This window comes from Neovison vison, chromosome 4 (genome assembly GCF_020171115.1).
Source record: "Neovison vison isolate M4711 chromosome 4, ASM_NN_V1, whole genome shotgun sequence".
NCBI lineage: Eukaryota > Metazoa > Chordata > Mammalia > Carnivora > Mustelidae > Neogale > Neogale vison.
This window is the reverse complement of record NC_058094.1, coordinates 180,831,074-180,858,594: the sequence shown is the minus strand read 5'-3', so window position 1 is coordinate 180,858,594 and position 27,521 is coordinate 180,831,074. Positions and strand designations below refer to the sequence as shown.

The 27,521-nt window shown below is 42.4% G+C and overlaps 1 long non-coding RNA gene across 2 annotated transcripts; it reads left to right on the top strand.

Annotated features, from left to right (window-relative positions):
• The first annotated feature begins 454 nt into the window (after positions 1-454).
• Positions 455-27,521, top strand: LOC122904067. Of its 2 annotated transcripts, none has more exons than XR_006384141.1 (3): positions 455-535; positions 640-801; positions 27,490-27,521. It is a non-coding gene; the product is annotated as an uncharacterized LOC122904067 (long non-coding RNA). The 2 variants fall into 2 exon arrangements; XR_006384142.1 differs by lacking the exon at positions 27,490-27,521 and adding an exon at positions 4,314-4,334.

The window sequence follows — 27,521 nt, the reverse complement described above, 5'->3', positions numbered from 1 at the left end:
TCCCCCAAAGCTCCTGGTTTCACTACCACAAATTATAAATGGGTCTTGGATGATTCTGCTGTTCCCCATTGGCATGAAGACAGGAAGGACTCCGGGCGAGAAAGCACATCTCAGATTTTTTATCCTTTTGTCCTTTGCTTTCTCTCGTAAGTGTTGTTGCCTGTCATCCTAAGAGTTAGAGACTCTGGGGCACCTAGGCGGCTTAGTCATTAAGTGCCTGCTTTTGGCTCAGGTCATGGTCCTGAGATCCAGCCCCACACCGGGCTCTCTGCTCTTCAGGAATCCTGCTTCTCCCTCTCCCACTCTCCCTGCTAGTGTTCCCTCTCTTGCTCTAGTGGTAGAAGAAGTAACACCCACCTCCAGATTAACAATTAATTCAAAGCCACCCACTGAGTGAATCATGAGATTTCTAGCACTTTCACTCAATGGGGCTCCACCTCTGGCTTGAGCTATTAGCTGGAAGGGAGTCCAGGAAGATGAAGAAAGGGAAACAAGTTTTCCTTGCTTGCTTATAGGGTCAATGCATCCTTAAATTGTACATTTAAAATAATTCGTATTCGAAGAGAAAAATGTCTGATTTTTCCTCTTTTTTACCATTCTGAAATTTTTAGTCTGTGCTCTTGATTCCTCTCCTTTTAGGTCCATGAAAGAGCGCACATTTATCCAGAGAAGGCTGGGGCCCGGGTCAGAGGCTGACTGCCTGTGCCTGGGATCTTAGCCAGCTGCTTGAGGTCAGATGCACCATCAGCAGGAGCAGCTTTGCCTGAAGTGAGAGGGGCATCTTCTGAATGAGAAACCAAGGTAAGATAGTCCATTTTCAGGGCCTCTTTCTGAGCATACCCGAAATGTATGAAACAGGGATAGGCTCTGATGTTGTTAGGTTTAAGGCCCAGGTGCCATCTCTGGTCTCAAGGAGATCCTTAAAAACAGGCCATTAGCGGTGAGTGCTTGCAAGGCTCCAGCGGGAAAGGCACTCTAAGTAAAAAGGATTATGCTACTTAACAGGCACATTTTGCACATTCCAAGAGGCTGGGGGTGAGGAAGGAGCATTGCTGAGTTCTTTGGTTGCATATATTATGGCATAGAAATGTCACTATAGTCGGGTTACAGCCGCCAAAGCCTGAATTAGACCTGCACGCATTAGCCATTGGAATTGTTGGAATCTCTTAGCAGGAAATAAAGCATTCCCTGGATGTATGGATGTTGGAAAGAGTGATGCGCGAAATCCATTCAAGGCTCAGAGTTGATGGGTGGAAAGGGTCCCTAACCTGTGGCAGATAAGTTAGGCTGCAGGTGGCACACTTTGGAGGGGGTGTTGCCCCATCCCACACTGGGGAAGACAGACTAGTGTATTTATAGCACTCAGCAACCTCAGGATCTCTTCTCTTCTTATTGTAGCAATTTTCTGTAGATGGTCTCCAGGGCTAAGACTGCCTGTGTTTGAATTAAGGTTTCGTTATTACAGCTTTTCTATCTCGGATAATGGAACAAGCTAGCTTCTTCATGTTGGTTTTGATAATGTGTTACTTGAACTTGCTCTGGCCTGGTTCAGCAAATGAAGCTTGCTTGCTGTCCTCTAGAAACACAATGAAATGCAACACTCACCTTAACAGCTTTGCCAAAGACTTGATCAAAAAGATGCAATGCTCTGTGAACTTGGTGAGTCTTTGAGCCTGTCTCGTTATAAGAATCATATTAATAATACTACAGTTGTCTTGATAATATAACAGGACTATATATTTTTTTAAAGATTTTATTTATTTATTTGACAGAGAGATACAGAGAGAGAGGGGGAACACGAACAGAAGGAGTGGGAGAGGGTGAAGCAGGCTTCCCTCTGAGCAAGGAGCTGGATGTGGGGCTCAGTCCCAGGAGCTTGGGATCATGACCTGACCCAAAGGCAGATGCTTAATGACTGAGCCACTCAGGCACTCTAGGACTATATTTTTTAAACTAGGGGGAAAAATTGTCCTCTGGAAGTTCCTGGAAGTCTACTGTCTCTGGAAGTAGAGGAGTCATCAGTACACCTTCAGAGATTTCCTTTGTTTTGAGAAAAATACCAGAGTGGACAAATTTAGTAATGAAAAGCAAATATCCGGTACAAATACATAAAACATTGCCTGTACCAAAGCGCTTAATCTTCCTAACACTGGGAATATAAGTTCTAGTTAACAAATATTTATATAGAACTTACTATACCGGGTATTGATGTAAGAGCTTTGCAAATAGTAACCCATTCAATCTTCGTAACAACTCACATGACAAGTGTGAACCCAAACTACTTGCTCAAAGTCACATGGCTAGTAGAGAGCAGAGCCAGGATCCATACTCAGGTAGTCTAGCATCAGAGTCTGTGCACTTAACCCCTGTGTCAGGTCCCTGACTCTGAGTGTGGTGTCTGCACCATAGCCTCGAGTCTAGGAAAGTGTCTGGGCCACAGCAGGTGATCAAATTTACCGAAAGGATGGATATGATCCTGACTGCCTGCACCATTCGAAAATACTATGCACAATGACAAATTCAATCCTCTCAACAACCCTATAATATATAGGTACCATTATTAGAGTGAACATATAATTTATCACCAAAAGCAGGACACTGTTACTAATTATAGCCAAATAACAAACATAAGCTAGAACTGTCCCAGATAAACCAGGACATACGATGACCTGAATAACAATAATAATAATAGTAATTCTTCTTCTTATTATTATTATTATTATACCAGTGATAAAACTGAGGCATGGGGAAGTCAATTAAATTGTCCAAGATTGGATGAGCCTGGTGGTGAGTATTAAGGAGGGCACATATTGTGTGGAGCACTGGGTGTGGTGCATAAACCATGAATCTTGAACACTGAAAAAAAATTAAATTTAATTTTTAAAAAATTGTCCAAGATCACACATGGGTAAGTGATGGTGTCAGCCCTGGAAGCCCAATATTCAGATTCTAGAGTCTTCAGTAGTGACTCTGTACCAGGGAAGTGAGACAGAGGTGGAGTGTTTTCCTTAATGTCACACAGACAGTCCCAGAACCCATGCTATTTTTATTCATATACTTCCTCTTCTAAGATATTTGTACCAGAGATCATTCTTGAGTCTCGTTTGTCCTCCAAACCCCCTTGAAGGAAGAAGTTCTCTCCAGGAAACAAACATTCTCCTGCATGGGGATCTGCTTTGCTAAAACTTTGGGAAAACACTCAGGTGATATTTATTAAATTTTCATTTATAGATTTTTGGATTTTCAGCCATCTTTCTGTTACCGATTTCTAGTTGAAGTCCATTATGGTCCCAGAGCATACTTGGTATGATTTCAATTCTTTCAAATGTATTTTGTTTTCTGGCCCAGAAAATGGTTTATCTTGGTGAATGTTTCTTGTGCCCTCGAGTGTGTATTCTGTTATGGTTGAGGGAGAGTTTTCTCTCTCCCGGTAATTCCATCAAGCTTTGCTTTCTGCAATTGGAAGCCAGGTAATTAGGTACATACACAGTTATCATTGTTATGTTGTCTTGGTAAATTATTCTTTTATCATTGTATAATATCACTCCTGCCCTTGGTAGTATCCCTTGTTCTGAAATTTACTTTTTCTGATATCGGTCTAAGTTCCCAAGCTTTCTTTTGATTAGTGTTTGCATGGTATATCTTTAACCGTCCTTTACTTTTAACCTAGGTATGTGTCCTATTTTAAAAGGGTTTCTCATAAATAGCATATAGTTAGGTCTTGTTGTTTACTCAATCTGACAATATCTATCTTTCTATTAGTATGTTCAGGCCTTTCCCATTTATGTAACTGTTGACATTGTTGGATTTAAGTCTGCCCTTATATTATTTTGTTATCTGTTTCTTCCTTCTGTTTTTCATTTCTGTTTTCCTCTTTTCTGCCTTCTTTTGGATTATTAGAATCATTTTTTTGTATTCCATTTTAACTTACCTGTTGGCTTTTTATATTGTATCTGTTCATACTTTCCCTTTTAATAATTACTTTAGAATTATGTATACATTTTTAAACTTACACAATTTAGAGTTAATATTTACCAGTCTAAGTAAAATATAGAAGCCTTGCAACTCTGTATCTTTTATATATATATATATTTACTTCCTTTAACTCCCCTCTCCCTGAACTTGGCTCTAGTTGTCATTTACAACACATGTATATAAACTGAAAACCCCACCAGATAATAATTTTTGCTTTCAAAAGTCATACATATTCTAAAGTACTCAAGAAAAAAATACCTTTTATGTTTATATACAATATATTTCATATTTATATGAGCAGATAGTTACCATTTCTGTTGCTTTTTTCACCCCGGCAGATAGATTTCCTTCTGGGATTCCTTCTCTTCAGCCCAAAGGACTTCTTTTCACATTTCTTTTGGAGTAAGGCTGCTGGAAACAAATTCCATTAGTTTTCCTTCTTCGAGAATGTCTTTTATTTCACCTGCATTGTGGAAGGTAATTTTTTCAGGCTATAAAATTCTGGTTGACAATTCTTTTATCACTTTAAATATGTTCCTCCACTGTCTGTGGCTTCTGATAGGAAAAACTTCATGGTTTTCTGATGAGAATCCCATAGCGATTCCCCTGTATGTAATGTATCCTTTTTCTCTACCTGCCTTTAAGATTTTTTTCTTTCTTCTTTACAGCAATTTGACTGAGGAGTGTCTAGGAATGGTTTTATGTTAATTTATCCTGTTTGGGGATGGCTGAGCTTGTGGTCTCTCTAAATGTATGTCTTTCACCAATTCTGAGAAATTTTTAGTTATCTTTTATCTTCAAAATTTTTGTCTGTGCCACATTTTTCACCTCTTTTTTTGGGACTTCAAGAAAACTTGCGTTCAACCTTTTGGCAGGTTTCTGAATCTGTTAGTTTTTTTTTTTTTTTCAGTCTTTTCCCCTGCTCTTTAGAGTAGATAATTTCTATTAATGAACTTTCAAGTTCACTGGTTCTTCTCTCCATCCTAACATGAAGCATATCCAGTGAAGTTTTAATTTCTGACACGTATTTTTTAGTTCTGAGGTTTACATGGCTTCTTTCTCTCTGCTGAGGACTTTTATCTTTCCATACATGTCAAGTATGTTTCCATATATGTCAAGTATTTGAAGAGAAAGAGAGAGAGAGTGCACAAGCAGGGGGAGCTGAAGAGAGAAGCAGGCTCTCCACTGAACAGAGAGCCCAACTCAGGAACTCAATCCAGGAACCTTGTGATCATGACGGAGCTGAAGGCAAACACTTATCCCACTCAGGAGCTCCTCACAGGCATTTAAAAACATTATTTATGAGGTGCCTGGGTGGCTCAGTGGGTTAAAGCCTCTGCCTTCAGCTCAGGTCATGATCCCAGGCTCCTGGGATCAAGCCCTGAATCGGGCTCTCTGCTCAACGGGGAGCTTGCTTCTTCCTCTCTCGCTCTCTCTGCCTGCCTCTTCGCCTACTTGTGATCTCTGTTTGTCAAATAAATAAATAAAATCTTTTAAAAAAAACATTATTTGCTTTTCACACATCCATTATGCAGACTCTTGGACAAATGTAATATTGGAAAAATCATTGAGCCTCAATTTCTCCTTCTGTAAATTGGGACTAACACTTTCTGCCCTACTTATCCCATAGGATCACGGCATTTCTAAGTATGATGTACAGTTTATGAAAAACATTTGTAACATGGAACTGCTAAACAAAGATAAGATCTTAGTTTTTAGGGATGCCTGGGTGGCTTAGTCAGTTAAGTGTCTGCCTTCAACTCATGTCATGATCCCAGGTTCCTGGGATCAAGCCCCACATCTGGCTCTCTGATCATCAGGGAGTTTGCTTCTCCCTTTACTTCTGCCCCTCACTCCAGCTTGTCCTCTCTCTCCCACCCACTCTCTCAAATAAATAAATAGAATCTTAAAAAAAAAAAAGATGTTAGTTTTTAATTTTTTTAAGTTTTATTTTTATTTAAGTAGTCTCTATATCCAACATGGGGCTCAAAGTCATGACCCAGATATCAAGAGTCACATGCTCTTCCAACTGAGCTAGGCAGGCACCCTGAGACGTTAGTTTCAAAAACAGTATTTCATTTTTATCAGGAAAATAAAAGTAAAAGAAAGAAAAAAAATCACTTAAATTTCTAACAAACACAACTCCCATTAATATTTAATTGAATTCCCTTATGTTATTTTTTGATACATAGTGTTCCTAAAATAATTTTAATCATATTCCATTTATAATTCTATATCCTTTTCACGTGTTTTATAAGCACTTTCTATGACATTATAACTGTAAAAATTTTTATTTTTTTAAATATTTTATTTATTTGTTTGACAGAGAGAGAGAGCACAAGCAGGCAAGCAGCAGGCAGAGGGGGAAGCAGACTCCTCACTGAGCAGGGAACCCAACATGGGCCTCAATCCCGGGACCCCAGGATCATGACCAGAACTGAAGGCAGCCACCAACCGACTGAACCACCCAGGTGCCCCTAACTGTAAAAATTTCTAATAACCCATTAGTATTTTCTTGAATAAGCAAATGCCCTTTTTCACTTAATCTATGTTAATTTTTCTTTCATTAATATGGATGATGATGCATAGAACATCTTAGTGCATAAACTAACCCATCTTTTTTTTTTTTAAGATTTTATTTACTTATTTGACAGAGAGAGATCACAAGTAGATGGAGAGGCAGACAGAGAGAGAGAGGGAAGCAGGCTCCCTGCTGAGCAGAGAGCCCGATGCAGGACTCGATCCCAGGGACCCGAGATCATGACCTGAGCCGAAGGCAGCAGCTTAACCCACTGAACCAACCAGGCACCCCACTTATCCATCTTTAAAATGACTTCTTTGAGATAGAATTTTTTTTTTAAGATTTTATTTATTTGTTTGACAGAGAAAGCCCAAGTAGGTAGAGTGGCAGGCAGAAGGAGAGGGAGGAGAAGCAGGCTCCCTGCTGAGCAGGAACATTGAGAGTTCAATGTGGGGCTCCATCCCAGGACTCTGGGATCATGACCTGATTGGAAGGCAGACATCTAACCAACTGTTACCTATTTTTCTCAAGGGAAGTATTGTCAGCATCTGTGTGTACCTTTCCAGAACACAGACTATGAGTTTGTTTCTCAGAAGGGAATTTGGAATGTTTGCAATTTGCCTATGAAGAATGTCTCTATTAAAATACTGTACTGGTTGTTTAAAAAAATTATTTCTGTTAAGGAAAAAAAATATCACCCGTCATTGTCTCTGAGAGTTAGGACGGAGTGCTTCTAGTTCGTATTTTCTGTCCCAAAGAAAGCACTGAAAGCTTTCAGAACACCTTCCCTTTTTGGAACAGTCATCTGCTCCCTTTGGCAGATTCGGTGGCCTGGAGTGGGGACAGCCCCATCCCTGCATGACCCGCCCCACATGCCCAGGGTTCTGGTGCTCTGGACTATCTGGATAACTCCTTCAGGCAGAGGTGCAGGACAGTACAGATGACCTCAGGGTCATGTTCAGTCTTGTATTTTATCAACAGAAAAAAGGGAGAGTAGCTTCCTTTGTCCATCCTGTGTCTCAGTGTCGTCACACTTCAGTTTCTTTTTTTTTTTCCTTAAGATTTTATTTATTTGAGAGAGAGTGAAAACAAAAGAGAGAGAGAGCTGACAAATAAATAAATAAAATCTTAAAAAAAAAAAAAAAAAAGAGAGAGAGAGAGAGAAAGTGCACAAATAGGGGAGGGAAAGGCAGAGAGAGAAGCAGGCTTCCTGCAGGGATTCCGATGTGGAACTCAACGCAAAACTCAATCCCAGGACCCTGGAATCATGACCTGAGCCAAACGCAGAGGCTTACCCACTGAGTCACCCAGGTGCCCCTGACACTTCACTTTCTTCATAAATAATGAAATGGTGATGACAATGATGAAGGGTCTGTCCCAGGCAATCCAAAACACCCTCAGTTTTGACAGATCATGAAACAGTCTTTTCTAGGGGCGCCTGGGTGGCTCAGTGAGTTAAAGCCTCTGCCTTTGGCTTGGGTCATGATCCCAGGAGCCTGGGATCAAGCCCTGAATCGGACTCTCTGCTCAGTGGGGAGCCTGCTTCCACCCCACCCACCCCACCCACCCCGGGCCTGCCTCTCTGCCTACTTGTGATCTCTCTCTGTCAAATAAATAGATAAAATCTTAAAGAAAAAACAGTCTTTTCTAAAACCACTAGGGGTTTTTTCTGCCTTGAGTTATACAGATGATTACAACACTAGCCAGTGGCAAGCTACTCCCTCCCTCACTTTTTCCCAGCTTCCTTGAGTCAGCATATATCACAAGTTTCCTGCATGAAGTTGATTACTCTGATTGGTTTCCCTCACTAACTGTTGTCACAGGAAGCATGGTTATCACGGGAAATTTCATAGCTGAAGTCTGTCTTCAAAAATTTATTTAAATCAAGAATTTGTGGTTTCTAGCACAAGCGGGGTAATCCTGGGTCTCCCCACCCAACCGCATCATGGTTTTAATGCCCTTTGTTCCAAATCGTGAAATCGGGCTGGTGGAACATCCCAATGGCGAATTGGGGGATCAAATTCTGAATTTGGGGCTTGGCTAAGACATCACTGTCCCCTGGACAAGGAACTATCATACCCTCTTTAAAAAAAAAAAAACACATATACCTTAAAAGATGATTAAAATGGCAAACTGTATATTACATATATATTTTTTACCGTAATAAAAAAAAGTCATATTAGACAAAAAGCTTTACCCTGAACTTCCTGTTCCCAGATAAATAGAATATCAACGAAAGAACTGTAGAGATCCCCTAAACATTTTGCTTGTTAAAAAAACAAGCAAACAGGGGCACCTGGGTGGCTCAGTTTGTTCAGCATCTGTCTTCAGTTCAGGTTATGATCTCAGAGTCCTGGGATCAAGTCCCATATCGAGCTCTCCGCTCAGCGGTGAGTCTGCTTCTCCTTCTCCCTCTGTGATCTCTCTCCTCTCTCAAATAAATAAATAAAATCTTAAAAAAAAAAAAAGTAAGCCAACAAAATTTTTGGTTGTTAAGCACTTATTCTTTATTCATTTATGCCCTAACTTATTTCAGAAAGAGTTTGAGGCAACTTAAAAACTACATAAAATATAGTAAGGCAATATAAAACAGAAGTAACATAAGAACTTTTAGAAAAAAAGAAATGATAATTTTCAAAATAATTTGATAACTTCAAAAATGATGTTTTCAAAATAGGGTAGAATCATGACATAAATACAGATATAAAGTGAAAATATATTATTTTACTCATGAAATTGGGTCACAACCAGTTTAAAAGAGAAGTTGAAAAAATGAGATATTTAAAGAGCAGGAATATTGAAATGAATGTACATTCATTCAGGAGAAGAAAGCCAACTGAACCTCTACTAGATGGGATGGAATGTGCATGTCTATACACAGGAATGAAGTCTGCATTGCTCTCAGTGAACTACAATTTACAAAGTTACATAATGGCTCCAGGTCACTGGAATCACAGAACATCCAGAGGGGTGTCCTGTAGAGTATAAACAATGTATAATTTCCAACCCAACACACATTTTTTGTTACACATTCAAAGCCTCAAGAACAAAGGTACTACGAAAATACATACCAGGCTGGACTAGGGTGGCAAGAAATCTAATTTCACTAAGTACTTGAAAACCAAATGACTGCAAATCTACAGTTACCAGCACTTCGGCTCATGGGGTGTGTGTGTGTGTGTGTGTGTGTGTGTGTGTGTTTTGCCTGAGAATTAAATGAGTTGATTTGCAAACCCAACCAATGAATCATATTTCTCTCCTAATCCCTGTAATAATCCCATATCTGTCACGATCTTTTGTGATATTACTATGGTAAATACTTCAGGGTAGAAACATTTTTTTCAGCTGTGTGAGTTTCTCCCTTTATCATTTTGGATGTTTTCATCTATTTGCACAGTTTATTCTTTTCATTATTTAAAATGAAGACTGAGAATGTGATGTGCCCATGACACTAATGAACTTGCATGAGCTCTCACATCTGGGGAACTATAGATTGTTGGGACTTTTTGGCAGCATCAAGCTATTGGCAAAAAAAAAAAGATGAAATTTAATGCTGTCTTTAAAATTGACTGTTGGCAGGGCACCTGAGTGGTTCAGTCAGTTAAGTGACAACTCTTGATTTCAGTTCAGGTCATGATCTCAGAATCCTGGGATTGAGCCCTCAGTGGAGCTCTCCCTGAGCATGGAGCCTGTTTAAGTTTCTCTCTCTCCTCCTTGCTCTCCCTGCCTTGCTCCTGGTGTGCATGGTCTCTCAAATACATAAATCTTTTTAAAAAATAATAATAAAATTGACTGTAGTCCTCCTTCAGGAGTCTTGGGAGAAGTTATAAATTAAGTCAACCAAAATTCATGGGATTGTGAACAAAGGCGACTGCCCTTACACCATAGTTCAAAGTCATAAGGTGAGACCTTCTATTGACCAGAATCTACTCCAACTCTCCCTTCAGTTTATTTAGCAAAAGAATTGTATGTATCAGCCCAAACCAGTCCTCAAAAAATTCAGATCAAGGGAGAACTCAACCCTTCAAATTACTCAGAGCATTTAAGCTAAGAAGATGAATAGTTTGTCCTTGTTACTCAAATTGTGTTATGACTCTAGACCCCCACCCTATCCACCAGGCAAGTAGATTTTTCCTTTTTCTGGAGACTTCTCTCCTTGGATCACTTCAAGAAACTTTAGAGATGTTTATTTAATACAAAGGGTCAGTCTCAGTTACTACTACCCAGAGGTAGGAAAAAAGGGAAAACGGATGGTCAGAAATTCGATTCTTTTCAGCTAGTGCTATTTACTGCCACTAGGTGTCGCTAATGAAACCTGAGTTATCTACCCCACAATGGTACCGTTCGCTTGAGATTTTTTAAAAAATAGATTGAAAAATATAAAGATTTTATACACAAATGTAAAATCCCACCGTTAAATGTCAAGATATAATGAGGTAACAATTTACAAGAGAAATTTGAACAACCAAGTACGTGTATTACCTACTGTTGTCATCTATCTTCTCTAGATCTGGGTGGGCCCTTAACAATTTACACCCCAGGTATTAGTGGAGCAGATGAGGAAGGAAGGGCTCATACCTCCTGGAATCCAAAAGCTTTTGAGTAACTGGGTTATTTGTTTTGGGATTCATCTGGACTCTTGCATTATCACTTTTTTTTTCCCTGTCCTACTGAATCATTCCTGTCAGCAAACAAACATACTACAATATCTCCCACTTAAAAAAAAAAAAAAAAGTCTACCTTTGGTCCCAGATCACCTCCAGTTTGTCTGATTTCTCTGCTTCTGTTCAGAGGAAAATTCAAAAGTTGATTATCCTTACTGTCTCTACTTTCTCTCCTCCCATTTTCTTTCCATCAGGTTTTATTCCCACTCTGTACCCTGAAAAACTCTTTTCCCTCCTGTTGCCAAATCCAATGTTCCATTGACTCACAGCCCTCATTGATCTTGGTCTCTTGATTGTAATTGCCAGGGTTGGTCAGTCTCTACTTCCTACTGAAACCCACTCGCTTCTGGATTGCCCTCTCCTGACTTGGCTCTGACCTCTCTAGCCTCTTAGTCTTAGTTGACTCCCCATCACCTTCATGATCCCTCAGTGGGGAGTGCTGGGCCATGGACATCTGCAGGCAAGCCCACTCCCTACATGCAGCCCCCGGTGGCTTGGGACACCCTCTGTAGAGTAGGATTCCCAAATTAATATCTCATTCCTGACCTCTCCCTCAGCCCCAGCCTCCATATCTAGCTGCCCGTTTGACATCTCCAGTGTCATCTAACAGTTGTTTCAAGCTTAGCCTATCAATAACTAACTTGCATCTTTCCCTTCAAAGCCTGTTCCTCCTCAAGTCTTACCCATTTCTATAAAAAGCATCTGTATTTACCCAGTTGCACAGGCAAAACACTGTAGAGTCATTCTGTACTCTTTTCTCCCAGATTCCATCACCAAATCCAGTCCAACCCAACATCAACTCCTATTGGCTTCAGCTGCAAAACAGGCAATTTCTCATCATCTCTGATGTGGTTTTTTTGGAGTAGTGTTGGGGTCCAGAGCCAACAGCCAAGAAAGAATTCTTGAAATATCTGTGATGCAAAAAGGTGGTTTTATTTAAGCATGGAGACAGGACCTGTGGGCAGAAAGAGTGACTGTCCAGGACTGTGAGGAGCAACTGATTATATCCTTTGGTGCTGGGGGAGTTAAAGATAAGGGAAATTGCAAAAGGATTTTCATATGCTAAAGAAGACTCACGGGATTATTGGAGGCCTGGCTATTGTCAAACGATTGTCTTTTCCTTTAGCAAGACATTAACATTAAGGTAGTTGGGAGTCTCCAGGAGAAACATTATATGCTGCCTACCTTAAGTATTTGTCAATGGGGGGCAGGTTATAAGGAAAGTTAATTTTAACCACATTTTCTTCTGCCTTTGTTTCCTACACCATTTCCACTCTCATACGTCCACAAGTTGTGTCTCCACCATCTTATCCTGGTACCAGTTGCTCCTCCCTGACCTTACCCATGACCTGCGAGCCGTTCTTTGTAGGCCAAACAGATGGAATTGTTTCCAGAGAACTGACACAACAAAGTAAATCACATCAGGTCGCTCTCCCCTCTTCAAAATGTTCTAATGGCTTCCATGTCACAGAAGAGAACATCCAAATGTCTTACCATGAGACATCACCTAGGTCTTACTTGACCTTCTTCTGGTTATCTTGTCCCCGATAGCGCTCAGGTATCTTTCCACCGCTCACCTCACTCCAGTCCCAGTGGTCCTAACAGCTCCAGGAGCCACTATGGGGCCTTTCTCTGGCCACTCCAGCTCAGAATCCTTTTCCTCCTTTAGGGACTGGCTCTCAGGGGGCATCTTGAAGGATGCCTCCCCTGGTCATACTATCTAAGATGACATGCCCCTCCCCTCTGACCTGTTCTATTTCTCTTCTTAAGCCCCAGCACCTCCTGACCTTAGGTTATATGTCAACCTATTTGTTTATTATTTGCTTTGTTCTGCTACAAATAGAGGTTAGATTGAGGTCAGTGATGTAGGAAAGATATTAGGTTTCAAAGCCAGCGACCAAGAAAGAATTCTTGAGACATCTTTGGTACAAAAAGATGGTTTTATTAAAGCACAGGGACAGGACCTGTGGGCAGAAAGAGCTGCCCTGGGTCATGAGAAGTGGCCCACTGTATACTTTCAAATTGAGAGAGGGTTAGGGACAGAACAAACTTCCAAGGTATTTTGGAAACAAGGTTCCAAGGACCCCGAGGAGCGTAGCTATTGCTAGGAAAGGTCGTTTATTACTGTTTAGTAAACAAGTGGTCCTGAGACCCTACAGATGTCTCTCATGCTTGGAGGAGGACAGAGGAGGACGATTCCTAACATGTCTCTTGAGGGTGCGGGAGACAAAGAAAAAGGGAGCTTCCAAAGGAATTTCTATATGTTAAAGTAGATTTACAGGATCCTGGAGGGTTGGGCTAAGATACCTTTGCCCTCAGCAAAGTCGAGGCATCTCTGAGTCCCTAGAGGAAGGTCACTCTGCCTATTTCAAGGACTTAGCACTGGGCTATAAGTAGTAAGGAAATTTAATAATTTTTCTTCTGCCTTTGTTTCCCATATCAGGACTTTGCTGAGGGTTTTATCTCCAGACCAACAGCTGAGACAGATACTTACCATAGCAATGAATGGAAGTGCAGCTGGCTCTAAATGGGGACAGACTGTTGGAATTGAAATTCAAGGCTCCGTCAGGATACACTGATCTGGGCTGTTAACCAGAACATTACCCGGTGGTGAAGCCAGTCTCTGGGCCTCTGAAGCCAGTCATCTTATCTATTCCCCAGATGCTTCCTTAACGCCACTCACAAACGTTTCCAACATTTATTTATTTATTTATTTATTTTTAAAGATTTTATTTACTTATTTATTTGGCAGAAATCACAAGTAGGCAGAGAGGCAGGCAGAGAGAGAGAGAGGAGGAAGCAGGCTCCCCATCAAGCAGAGAGCCTGATGCGGGACTCGATCCCAGGACCCTGAGATCATGACCTGAGCCAAAGGCAGAGGCTTTAACCCACTGAGCCACCCAGGTGCTTTACTTATTTATTTTTAACATTCTATTTTTATGTAATCTCTATACCCAACATGAGGCTTGAGCTTACAACCCCAAGGTCAAGAGTGTCATGCTCTACTGACTGAGCCAGCCAGGTGCCCCAAATGCTTCCAACATTTATTTATTTATTTTTAAAGATTTATGTATTTATTTATTTGAGAGAGAGTAGGCATAAACATGATCGGGACAGGAGCTAAGGGAGAGAGACAAGCAGATTCCAAGGTGAGTCGGTTGCAGGGCTTGACCGCACAACCTTGAAATCATGACCTGAGCTGAAACCAAGAGTCGGAAGCCCAACCGACTGAGCCAGCCAGGCGCCCCAAATATTTCCAACATTTAAATCTTCTCACACAGACTGACACTTCCAACAGCCAATCCACATCTATGTTATAACAGCATCTTACAAAACATCCTTAGAAAATCAATGAAATTTTTTGTGTTCAAATATTTAGTTGTTTATTGTCGATTTTAGTTATTTATTGTCGATTGAAAACCATTTTAATTGGTTTTCTTATTAATACACAATTGTTTTTGGTACAATTTACAAACCCACTGATAATATCCCTTAAACTATCATCCCAAACATTTTCGAAGCTTCCTGTCTGAGGTAAAAATGATCCCTACAAATGGGCCAGACAGTCATCTGCTACCCTTTTTCCATCCACTATCAGATCATCTGTGGTGACAAGACTGATTTCACCACAGATAGCATTGACCCCAACGTCTGATACCATCTCTGGCCATCCAAGTAAAAAATTTTAATGAGCTGAACCGTTGATGAGCTCACAATTGCTGGTCTACCATCATGCGTCTGGGTCCTGGGTCACTCAGAAAAAAAAGTATCTGTCCCTGGGCTCACTCTGGGTGCTCCAGGCCAACACCAGAGTCCTTTAATGACATAGCTCTTCAGGTGTAAATACACACATTTTCCCCAGAGACATCGCATCACAGGCAGGGTAGCTGGGCCCACAGAAGGTTACTGACCACAGCCTCAGAATGTCCTAAGGAGTCTTCTCTACCCTGACCTCTGCATCTTGGAGTTCACAGTTGGGGGAACCCTTTCTCTCTTCTCATCCTGAAGCCTCAGTCTATTTTGTATCTATGGATGTGACCTTCCTTGGGGTAAGGGAACTTGCCCATTATTACATAACCATCAGTGGTTTTTAGGCAATATCAAATAAGCCAAAAAAGCAAACGTGACAAAAAGTTCAAACTGCTTTTACTTGTTTGAAGAGAGGGAGTCACCATTAACTGCAAATATGTAACTTTGAAGTAAGGGAGTAGGACCTCACAGCCAGAAGACAAGCAACAAAAATTAACTGTTGTACCTGGCTTGTTCTGGAAAACAGGTAAATAAAAACGTAGGTGGTTCTTAATCTTTTAGATTATGTGCTAATTACACAGTTGTTACAAGGGTAAGAGGAAAAAAAAAAATCTGGGCCATGAGTTTCCTGCCTGAGGTTTGGCGTGAGGTGGGGTGGGGGGGAAAAGCAGGGCTCTGTATATTGGCTAAAAGGTCAGGAAAAAGACCACTGTCATAAAATGACTCTGTGAAGGAGTTGGTGCAATTAAATGTCAATCTCGTGCTCTTCTGTTCCTGCCTAGGGAGACTGTAGAAGCCCTTTCTATCCACTTGCTTTGAAACCTTTGCTCTGCTCCTTTCAGTTTTGCGCTGCAACATTTTTTAAAGACAGAAGGACAATTTGAAGGGAAGACTGATACCATGGTGTATGGTGACTTATGGTGGCTTATTTATGGTGAAAGCCCTCACAATTGCCTAAGGCTACTTTCCCTCACAGTGTTACCGGGATGAACACATATATGGTAATTGTGATTCTATCTTGATAACTCTAATAGCTTTGATATTACAACTTCAAATCACATCTGAGTTCTTCAACTTTTTTTTTTTTCCCAAAGTCATTCTTGTTATTCTAGATCCTGTGTAGTTCCATATCACCTTTGAAATCAGTTTGTAGATTTGATTGGGATTCTGTTGAAACTCTCCATAACTTGTAGAGAAATGATATGTCAACATTAATTGGTGTTCACTGCATGAATATGGCATCTTCATTTATTTCAGGTTGATCACTTTATCTTAACAATATTGTAATTTTCAGAGTATAACTCTTACACATATTTTGTTTAATTTAACCCTAAGTATTTCATGTTTTTTTTTTAATGCACAAAGTATTGTTTTTGTTTTTTAAGGATACTAGTGGGATGAATGACTGGCATTTAATTATTTACAAAGTACTGTGCCAAAACTTTTATTTGTTTTTCTCCACAGCACCCTAATACTGACAGATGGGATAGTGTATAGAAAAGATTTTAAGGCATAGATGTTAGTCAAATGACATTATTATATCATTTTACCATTATTCATCTTTTTTTTTTAAAGAATTTATTTATTTATTTGACAGAGAGAGGTCACAAGTAGGCAGAGGCAGGCAGAGAGAGAGGAGGAAGCAGGCTCCCCGCTGAGCAGAGAGCCCGATGCGGGACTCGATCCTAGGACCCTGGGATCATGACCTGAGTCGAAGGCAGTGGCTTAACCCACTGAGCCACCCAGGTGCTCTCCATTATTCATCTTTATGTCACTGTTATAATGACTTTATGTCACCGTTAATCTTTTCAGAAAGCAGTTGTTGGAAAGCGATGGAATAGCTGAGACTTACCAGAGAAAAAGCTAGGAAATCGAGAACACAGGCATCTTCCTAAAACGGCTCCCTAACGACAATGTATAAGTTGTAAGACAACTGAGGAATCTCCTATAACCCGGCTTTAGTGAGCATCAGCACACATGCGGTGCTGTGTGCAGGGACTCCATCCGCTCCTAGTTTTGGGAAGGAGGAGGAAGAGGATCTGGAACGTTTTTCCATTGTAGGAATCTCTTTTTTGATGTCTGCTGAGTTGCCACTCATGGCCGGTTCATCACTAAATTCACCATTAACTTAATCATTTATGTCTTTATCAGTCAGGAACCAGCTCATTCCCCACACAGACTAGGTCCTTCGCAGAAATCATCTTCCTCTGGTGTCTCCTGTTCTAACGACCCACGCAACCACTAATTGACCTAATTGGTGACTGACAACCTGTTATCTCTGTGGTGACACTCTCTTTTGCTTGGGTCACCCAAGCCTCAGTGTCTGCGACTTCCTGACTTCCTGACACCCCCCCCTGCCCCCCGCAGCGCTGCTTCCTGGGGCAGTGACTGGCATTTAAACTATCAGACTGCTTTGGGCTGAACTGTTTAATATTTCACACCCTCTGCTCGGTGTGACTCATTCTATCCGAATAGGCAGCCTGAGCTTTGTTGTGCCTCTGGTTTCACTCTGAGCACACTCGAGGCCACCTGAGGGACCCCTGAATGTCATTCTCTAAGACCCACACAGACCCCCCATTTGGTTGCAATGCCTTAGGGAGTCACGGAGCAGAAAAGGAGAAACTTCTGCTACCTTGGGCACAGGAAACCAATCCCATACATCCGAGAGGTAGCACCTCCGGCTGCTGAGGGCAGAGCAGAAAGCAGGAGTGCTAAGTCGTCCCCCCGCCTGTATTCCAGCCAGAGTCCCTCTTCTGCAGGGACAGAGAGGGGTTGGGGGCACTTGGGGGCAGCACAGCAGGGGCACTGCTCTCCTTTAGCCTGGGTGGAAGTACTTGCTGGGCACCTTCATGCTTTTTGACCCTAGCACTTGCTCTCTGGATCCTTTGGGCTGATATCAGGACTTGAAAGCACAGGAGCCGCAGGGATGCATCTCTCACATGTTTCTAGAGTGAACACTAACTACTGTTGTGAAGATCCTTCCCTGGCCGGGACGCTGCCGCTAATCCCTCTGGTACTTTTTGTGAATTAGAAAAGGCAACCCTAGTCAGTGATATTGTAATAGCATCGTATGGGGACAGATGGTAGCTACACTCATAAGCATAGGAAAGTATATAGAGAAGTTGAGTCACTATGTTGTACACCTGAAATTAATTAATGTGTCAAAGAGACCCCCCCCCCCCAAAATCCTTTCCCCAAGGCTCTAGACTGCCATCTATTGGAAGGTTGTTGTAATAGACACGAGCACGTACAGCCAAGGCGAGGAAGACTGGCTCTCTGGAGACCTGTGCCCTGTGGTCAGATGGATGGGCGAGGGGATAGCAGGTGAGGTACGGCTTCCGTGACTTCAGTGGCCTGGGTGAGCCCCACAATCCTGCAGAACTGGCATGTGGGCGACAGCAGGGACAGAGCAAGCCCCATCCTGGGGAGCCCCCCGCAGATAACAGACATGGAGACCTCCAGAAGGTTAGGCGTGCGTGGGTCTGACGGAGGCGCGGCTCAGGGGTTGGCCCTAGTGTCACAGGCTTCACGGAGGCCGCCCGCATGTCAGCAGAGAAAGGAGGGAGGTGCCGGATGCGGGCGAGCGCAGGCGGGGTTTTCTGCTGCGGAGCGGCAGTTAGAAATGTGCTCTGCAGCAGAGATGGTGTGTGAGAAGCCCCAGGTCTCCCCTGGAACCGAAAGGCTCCTGTGGGGATGGGGGTGAGGTCTGGAGGCCCTGTAATTCCGCAGGCTGGGGCTAACGCCAGAGAAATGCTATTTAGTTGCTATTATTTAGTTGCTATTATTGTGGCCAGTTGTGCTCCCAGGACGACCACCTGAGAAAACACCTGTTAAGCCGTGAATGAAAATGAAAGGGGCCACCTGCCCAGGAACGCAGGCAGCCTCCAGAAGCTGGAATGCAGCCCTGCTGCCATCTTGATTTTAACTCAGGGAGACCCGTTTTGGACTTCGGACCTCCAGAAATGTAAATTCGTTTTAAGCCACCACAGCCGTTGATTTGTTAGGGCAGCCATAAAAAAACGATCACAGTAGGTACACTTGTCTTCATTTAAAGGTGAAAAAACTGAAACTTGAGCCAGGATCAAAATCTAATTCTCTATTGCTTCGACGACCATACTTTCTCTATACTCCACTGATGCTCTCTTAAATTTTTATAGCTAATGCCCTTACTGAAATCATCATCAAATATTTAACTGCTGGGACAACTACTTTAGAAAGAATAGCTAATGGCATACTTCTGAATGTATCTGCTTGCTACAAATAATTTGTCGACAGAAAAGAAATCATCAGCTGAATCTTCCCTGGAGAGTTCATGAAAAGAAAACCAGAATGTCCAAATTTTCCCTTGGAAGCTCTCAATTCTAAGGAAACTTAAAAAAAAAAATCATTCTTTAGCTTACTTATTCACTTGGTTGAATTTATAAATTGTTCTATGTACACATGATAGTATATTGGTCATAATAAGATGGATGACATCATTAATTATTAGGGAAATATAAATTAAAACTGTAATGAGATAGCTCTATATAGCCCTAGGATGGTTGAAATTTAACCAACTGAGCCACCCAGGCGTCCCAGGATGGTTGAAATTTAAAAGACTGAGCATACAGGTGTTGGCGAGGTTGTGGAGAAACGGGAACTCTCATAGTATTATATATCTACCCTATTACCCACCAATTCAACTCTGAGAAATGTCTCTTAAGATGTATACATTTGTCAAAATTCATCAGAGCATTTGCTTAAAACCTTTATGTAATTTATATCTCAAGATATGAAAAATGGGGGTGGATGGGTGGCTCAGTTCAAGCATCGCACTCTTGGTTTTGACTCAGGTCCTGATCTCATGGGTTGCAAGAACTGCCCCACTTTGGGCTCCTCATTCAGCTCAGAGTCTACTTGGATATTCTCTCCCTCTGCCTCTTCCCATGCTCAGATGCACATGTGCTCTCTCTCTCTCAAATAAATAAATCTTAAAAAAAAAGAGAGAGATTTAAAAAAAGAACTGGGAATTGAAACAAGAACCTCCCCTCCCCCACACTCCCACTTCCCCACACCCCCTCACTGGGATTCTTCAAATGAGCAGTGTGAATAGAATTAAGACTTTTAAAATGGAGACAAGTGAAGTGATGGAAAGAGGACCAGGCAAGAACCAGAAGCTTCCTTGTGGTCTCAATCCCTTCCCTGACTTAATTGTATACATAAACTTGTGGGATTCATTTTGTCTCTATGGGTCTCAGGGTATTTAACTGTAAAATAAATGAACTGCCTCAGATGACCTCACAGTTCCTTCTAGCTCTAAAATTCTATTATTTATCATTTTAAGTGGTGAATCAGATTGCTTTAGAAGTTTCTACTTGATAGAACACTGCTTTTCCACCAAACTCTGATTCTAATCTGTGATTCAGTTGATACCAGGTCATTGGCAACATAACTCTCAGAGATTACATTTTTCTATGGGAAACTTGAATCCTCTTTATCAGATAGTTTCTAGGAATATATCTTTGAGAAAGAAAGCATGGGTAACATACATTCAGATTATGGGCATTTTCCATATTTAGATATAGCTTATATGTATATATTAATAGAGATATGGGCTTTACTAAAGAACATGCTCTTTTTAAAGCTTTGAGGGAAAGGTTAATGTGACCACAGTAAAAATACCACCAGACTGAAAGGCCTGTGGCTTCAGACAAGCCATTCACATGTTCAACGGACACGTGGATATCTGCGCCATCTGCTTGCCCGCAGTTGTTTAAGGATGACTTGAGGTCTCACCAAATAGGTAAAGCATGTTTTAACTTGCAAAATGTTATGCAAATATAAAGTGAGTTGTTCTTACTGAGAATAAGAAGCAGGCAGAAACAAGTGTCTAGGAAGGGGCCATTCTACAAATGAGCTGAGGTCTGGTCAGTACCCATCACTGCTCTGAGGAAATAATGAGACAGACTTTTTAAGACAGAGGTCAAGGTATTTTAGGATTTCCTTGGTTTCAGGGACTCATAGTGATTTCAGATGCTTCCTGCGGTCCCTCAGCTCATCTCCAAATTGTGTCAGAAGAAGACCCAGCCTCACCCCATGTGCACAATGATGAGCCTTTGGTTTGCCAGATTGGATGGGGAAGACTCACAAGAGCTGACTGTCCACGGCTGGAGGTAGGGGAAGAGCCAGAGACAGTTCTTGGGGGAGCTGACTGCGTAAGGCTGCTGAGACTCTAACCAGTGTGGAGAGAGGATGGAGGTGGGAGGGTTGGAAGGGATGGTGGATTGGTGGAGGGATGACCCAAAGAAAGATTTACAGAAGGGGGAGGTTGTCAGGAAGGGGAAAGAGAGGGAGGAATGGCGAATGGCTCTCTTCCACAGAGCACAAACTCTCCCGATACACTCTTGATATCCGATGGTGTTATTTCTCTGCTGCTTTAGTTCCAAGACCTATAACGGTGTTAGCCATACAGGAATGCTTAGTAAGGGCTGGCTGAATGAACTGAATGGATCCACAGCAAACAAGGATCAAAAGGCAGCGCTGACAGCTCCTCTTTGTCCCCTCTGTGCCTGGAGAAGGAAAGTCTTGACTCCTTTCTCTGGTCCTGGAGGCAGGAATAAAGAAGGATTCCACAGACTAACACGGCCAGGCACCTCCCCTATTCAAAACATGCATCATTAATTCCCCTTTCCTGACTATCCAAACCTAAGAGGCATACTTGATTCCTCTTCCAAACCTAAGAGGCATACTTGATGGTACCCAATCAGCAGCACCTCCAAAATGTTTTTTTGAATCTTTGCTGTGGCTCTTTCCCCAAACCCCATCATCTCCCATTGGGACCACTGCTCTGGTCTCCTAACAGGTCTCCCCGTGTCCTCTCTGACCTCCCATCTGTTGTCTACCCAGCTGCCATATGATTGTTTATAAAGTCACTCCTCTGACTGAAATCATCCAGTTGCTTTGAACTGCATGTAGAACAGTACCCTAATTCCTAATCACAGCCTTTGAAGCCCCATGAGAACTGACCTCCACTTTCCTTCTCTGCTGTGTTACCCACCCCTCTGCCTCTCTCACTTTCCGATAGCCATGCTGGACTTCCCTCTGTCCCACAAACTTGCCAACTCTGTCTGTGTCAGGACCTTTGCACCTGCTAATTCCCCAGCCCCAGCTTATGTGGCTGGCTTTTTCTTGTCATACTTTCCCAAATAACATGCCTTCCCTTTGTCACCCACTATACTCTATCTCCTCATATTGTTTTATTTTCCTTATAGGACTCTAATCTCTATCTGGAGATAGGTTTAACTGTTGTTTACTTGTCTCTCTGCTCATCTTCCTTAGAAATGTGCCCCCTCCTTGAGGAGGCAATTGTTAAGTGTTGTTGACAGCTGCAACCTCTGTTCCCAAAGGTTTCTGGTACCCCTGGTAGGCACTAAGTAAATTTTTTGGAATGAATGCCTACTCACCACGTGACCTTCTGACTCTAGGTTTCCAAATAGACTGCTTATAGAGAATGTGCCAGCCGGAGGACAAGGATGTCCCCTGTTGCCTTTATTTTTCATATAAATAAATACATGCAGGCTTGCATTTGTATACTTCAGCTTCTGTGAGATTAGTTAATATGAGTCTGTCCCTAATAGATGGATTCTGTCTTGAGGCACTAACAAATCAGGTGCCTGAGCTTGTAGACCTGAGAGCTGTGCTCCACACTGAGAAGCATTAAATGAGGAAAGGTACCTGCTTGAGTGGGCACTGACCTTCCACCCATGACCTTTACAGCCTTACCGTGAGTGTGCCCTGGGCTTCTTTGGGGGACTTCTCAAGGAACAGTGAAGAGCTTCTGATGGAGAAAAGTCTCCAAAAGGGAAAGGAAGGCTGTAGAAATATTCAACAGGTCCTTCATCTTAAGCATTCATATTTGTGAAATCTTTCAATTCTATCCCAATGTCACTACCACATGGGACCCTCTTTTTCTCCTATTTTCCATAGCACAACTGAGATAAGCCTACATGACTGAAGAACAAGAAGGAAGACAAACTAATAGCTACTGAGTGTTTTAGTATGTATCAGGCACAAGGGTTTTATAAATGTCTCACCTAAAGCAAGATTTTTAAAAACTAAGGGAAATAAAGATAATACAAACTATGTATAATACTTGGATTTTCAAGATAACACAAAGGGTGAAGTTGTCAAATCAAACTCAGAGGAGATAGAGATCTTTCCCAGTAACAAGGGTTACTAATAATTTCAAGAATATAGGTTATTTGGGGCACCTGGATGGCTCAGACAGTTAATCGTCTGCCTTTGGCTCAGGTCATGATCTCAGGGTCCTTGGATCAAGCCCCATGTCAGGCTCCTGGATCAATGGGGAGTTTGCTTCTCCCTTTCTCTCTGCCGCGGGGAGTTTGCTTCTTCCTTTCTCTCTGCCTCTCTCCCTGCTCATACTTTCTCTCTGTATCTCTCTGATTCAGATGAATAAATTTTTAAAAATCTTTTAAAAAATATACAGGTAACTGTGAGGGACAGGTGAATGCTGGAGACTCTGGCCCATGAAAGCAGCTCTCTGGGTCCTTTCTTGCTACATTGGAATTTGCTCTGGTCCAGAATAACATATGAGATCTCTAAGTCATATGTGTTGTCATCACCAAAGCAAAAGAACAACTTGGGTCGTAAAACATCTCAGTTTTATGCCCCATAAAGCCTTAGATTCCAGGTGCATTTTTCATAAGCCATCCTAGCCTGACCAGTACATCCTGCTAAAAAGCTTTTCCTAGAGAAGTGCTCTCTCATTAGTAAGTATCCATTTGTTTCCTTTCCAGGAGGCGTATCATTAACATGTTTACAAGGAGATTTGATCCATTCAACTGACTTTATTTTCCTTCCTTTCTTCCTTTCTTTCCAGTGACTTCTCAGAGAGAAAGAGAATAGTCAGCTGCCAACCCTTTCTTTCCTCCAAAGAATAGGTTTCGGTTTTAAGAATTCCACTGAAAGCAGTGCGGTAATTATTTTCCTATGTCCTCAAAGCCTTTCACCTCAAATGAACTCTTCCCCCATCCAGCGAGAATAGCACAGATTGGTAGCTTCTCTTTAACCAGCTTCCTTCCTGTTAAGCATCTGCCTTCAGCTCAGGTCATGAGCCCAGGGTCCTGGGATGGAGCCCCAAGTTGGAGTCCCTGCTCAGCATGGGATCCTGCTTCTCCCTTTCCCTCTGCCCTTCTCCCTGCTCCTGCTCACTCTCTCTCTCCTCTCAAATAAATTTTTTAAAAATCTTAAAAAAAAAAAAAAGAATTTGTTTTTTGACCAGCTCTCTTTTTTAAAAAAATTATTTATTTGAGAGAGAGCAAAAGCTGCATGGTGGCAGAAGGAGAAGCAGACTCCCTGCTAAGCAGGGAGCCGGACACGGGGCTCAATCCCAGGGCTCCATGATCTTGACCTGAGCCAAAGGCAGAGGCTTAACCAACTGCGCCACACAGGCACCTCTGTATAGCTCTTAATAGCAATGTTTTGTTTCTTTTGTTCTGCTGATAGACATCTACCACCACCAATCCACAGGACCTGGGTGATGAAAGCAGTGTTAGCAAACTGAGTCCACGTTCTAATCAAATGTTACTGAAGCCTCCCTATGTGCCTGCTAGAGGATGAAAAAGATGTGGTCCCTGTCTTCAGGGAACTCACAGTCCACTGGGAAATGAAAACGTGTCTAGCCCCACATCCTCCGACGTTATGAAGTCACCTTGCCTTTAATATCTAAGTCAAAATGGCTTGTGCCCTCAGAGAGGACAGAAAGATCGTTCTCTCCTTAATGATATTCTGGAACCAATTTAAAACAATCATTTGTTCCTAATACACCAGTAAATAAATAGGAACAATGGAGAGTGTTTGGTACTGTAACAAGTGGAAGGAGGAAGTAAATAGTAAGTTCTAACTGGGGATGTAAAAGAAGGCTTAAAGACTAGACAATGGGGACGCCTGGGTGGCTCAGTTGGTTAAGCAGCTGCCTTCGGCTCAGGTCATGATCCCAGCGTCCTGGGATCGAGTCCCACATCGGGCTCCTTGCTCGGCAGGGAGCCTGCTTCTCCCTCTGTCTCTGCCTGCCGTTCTGTCTGCCCGTGCTCGCTCTCGCTCCCTCTCTCTCTCTGACAAATAAATAAAATCTTTAAAAAAAAAAAAAAAAGACTAGACAATGGTCAGATGAATGACTAGAAATTTATCAAGTGGGGGAAGGGCACCCCAAGCATCAGGCTTAACACATACACCAGAGAGAGGTATGAAAAGACAAAGACTACCTGGGACCTCCTGATGGTTTAGTATGACTCAAGCATTCTGTAAAAGAGAAGACTGAAAGGGGCAAGGATGGTGTCCTATACTGAAGACAGCTTACTGTCAGCATTTGCTAAACCTAAAAGCAAGTCAGGGATACTGTCCTAAACTACCTAGGAGTATCCCAGACAGGGACAGCGCTAAGGTCAGGCAGTTAAGGTATTTGTCTTGGTTACAAAATTTCAGGGGCCACCAAAGCCTCGGTCATCAAGATCACATTTTAACACAAAAGTTTAAATAAAGATAGGATCAGTGTTGAGTTTCCCTTCCTTTTACCTCAGGCTCTAATATGGCTCAGCAAGGCAGTTCTTTATCTAAAATTTTGGCATTTGCTCATAATGGATTTTTTTTGGCGCTGGTTTTGATTTTTTAAAAGATAGTGCACTAAAATATTATTTATCTTGATGACTGAAGGGTTTTTGCAAGGGGGGGGGGATTCTCTTAAAGTTTTTGCATCTGAGGTGAGTGCTTTACTCACTTCGCCCTAGTCCCAGTCCTGATTCCGGCCAAATTTTATCTGTTACCTGGATCAAAGACACTGCGTGTCACCCTGGCATAAGAACACTAATTAGAAAGGATAAAGTTCACAGCATGTGGTGGCTGATGGGATATGAAAATAAAAGGAAGGGAGGAGTCAAGAATTTCATCTTGGAAAAAATTATGCTCTTGGCAAATGTATAGAATACCAGGGATGATAAACTTGAAGAGAAATCAGGATCATATGATAAGATTTATAAAAGTAGATCAACAAAGGGCTCTGAGATATAGAGAAGCTATTGGCTTTCCCTTTGGAAAAAGAATTCGGAATCTAACATGTTAACAGCATCTGCATAAGTATGTGTCAGGAGCATATAGTCATCCACAACGTAATATACTGAAGCTGGCAGAGCTGTTCTTTAACAGGAACAGAAGTGTTGGATACCTGGTTCTCCTCCCTCTGTTTGAAGGACAAGAACATCCCAAAAGCTGTCCTTGGGGTCAGCAGTCAGGAGCAGGTGGAAGAAGTGGAAAGACTTTCTTCTGCAGGGAACAGAGCCCCCCCCCCCGCCCCCAGCTCATGCTCTGCCCATCAACTGCAACTGAAATCAATTTTCCTAAAAGGAGACTTAAGGGGTGGCCACGGGCTCAGCTAAATGAAGGGAGAAGGGAGAGGTCAATCAGATTCTCATCAAAGAGCTCAACTAATCTGTCTCCTATTTGAATTGCAGCCTCCCCTGAGCCTCCTTGGCAGGTACCAGCTATCATGCCAGTGTTTCATAATTGCAGGCCATTGAATAATTGGCACGGTTCACCTCTCTGGCAAGACTTGCCTGCCAGCTCTGTCCCCAGGAGCCTGCAAGGACCGGAGGCATCATGCGGGGGGTTGCTGCTCTCGGTCTCCCATCTCACACGCCCCCCCACAGACTCCCCTCACTCCTGCGTCTTCAGGCTCCTCCTCTTTCTGGTTCCTTCCCTCCTATGGAAAACATGCTGTCTCCCTCTCCCCCACTTCCAGCCACCCATCCAAGTTGGGCTACACGCTCCTTGGACAAAAGGCAGATAGATGGCTGGAAGCAGAAAGGAAATATTTGTTCTGCTCAGATAAATATATAAATGGCAGCAAAGGAATGTATAAATAAAACAATTCTTTCCTTGACCCTTTCGCCATCTATAGCCGCTCCCCTGTTTGTCCTCGTCCCATCTCCTAGCATTTGGTGCCTCCAAGTCATTGGGTCAAACACTGGACCCATTGTCTATCTCCACGTTGGTGAATGATCTCCCCAAACCACTCTGTCCCAGCCTCGCCATGCTACTTTGGTTGCAAGATTCGACATGCCTTTCTCCTCCTTGAGGACTTCATCTGTGCTGTTCTTCTACGCAGAACGTTCACCCTCTGCTGCTGTCCATCGTGCCCACTTGCCTCCTGCTCAAGTGGGCACCATGGGCAGCAGGCAGAGGGTGAACATTGTAGCTGGATTGTAGCTGAAATCTTAGATCCTTAGATCCTTCACATTTCCTGGCCCCTTAGGTTCCTGGGGCCCCCTGCCTGCCCTTCTGTGCAGCACTGAACACATCTGTGTGCGTTTGATCAACAGCTGGCTTCCGCTGGAGACAGCATGTTTCATGAGGGTAAACTGAGTCTGGCTTGTTGGCTGCTGTCTCCTTACCACCTAGCCCAGTGCTGGCGTGGGAAGAGATGAACAGATATGTGTTGAATATTTGTTAAGACTCATCTTAGGGTTTAAAGTAGGCCTAAGAGAGATGATTTTTTAAAAAATGATTTTATTTATTCATTCGAGACAGATACAGAGATAATGAGAGTGCGCATGAGCAGG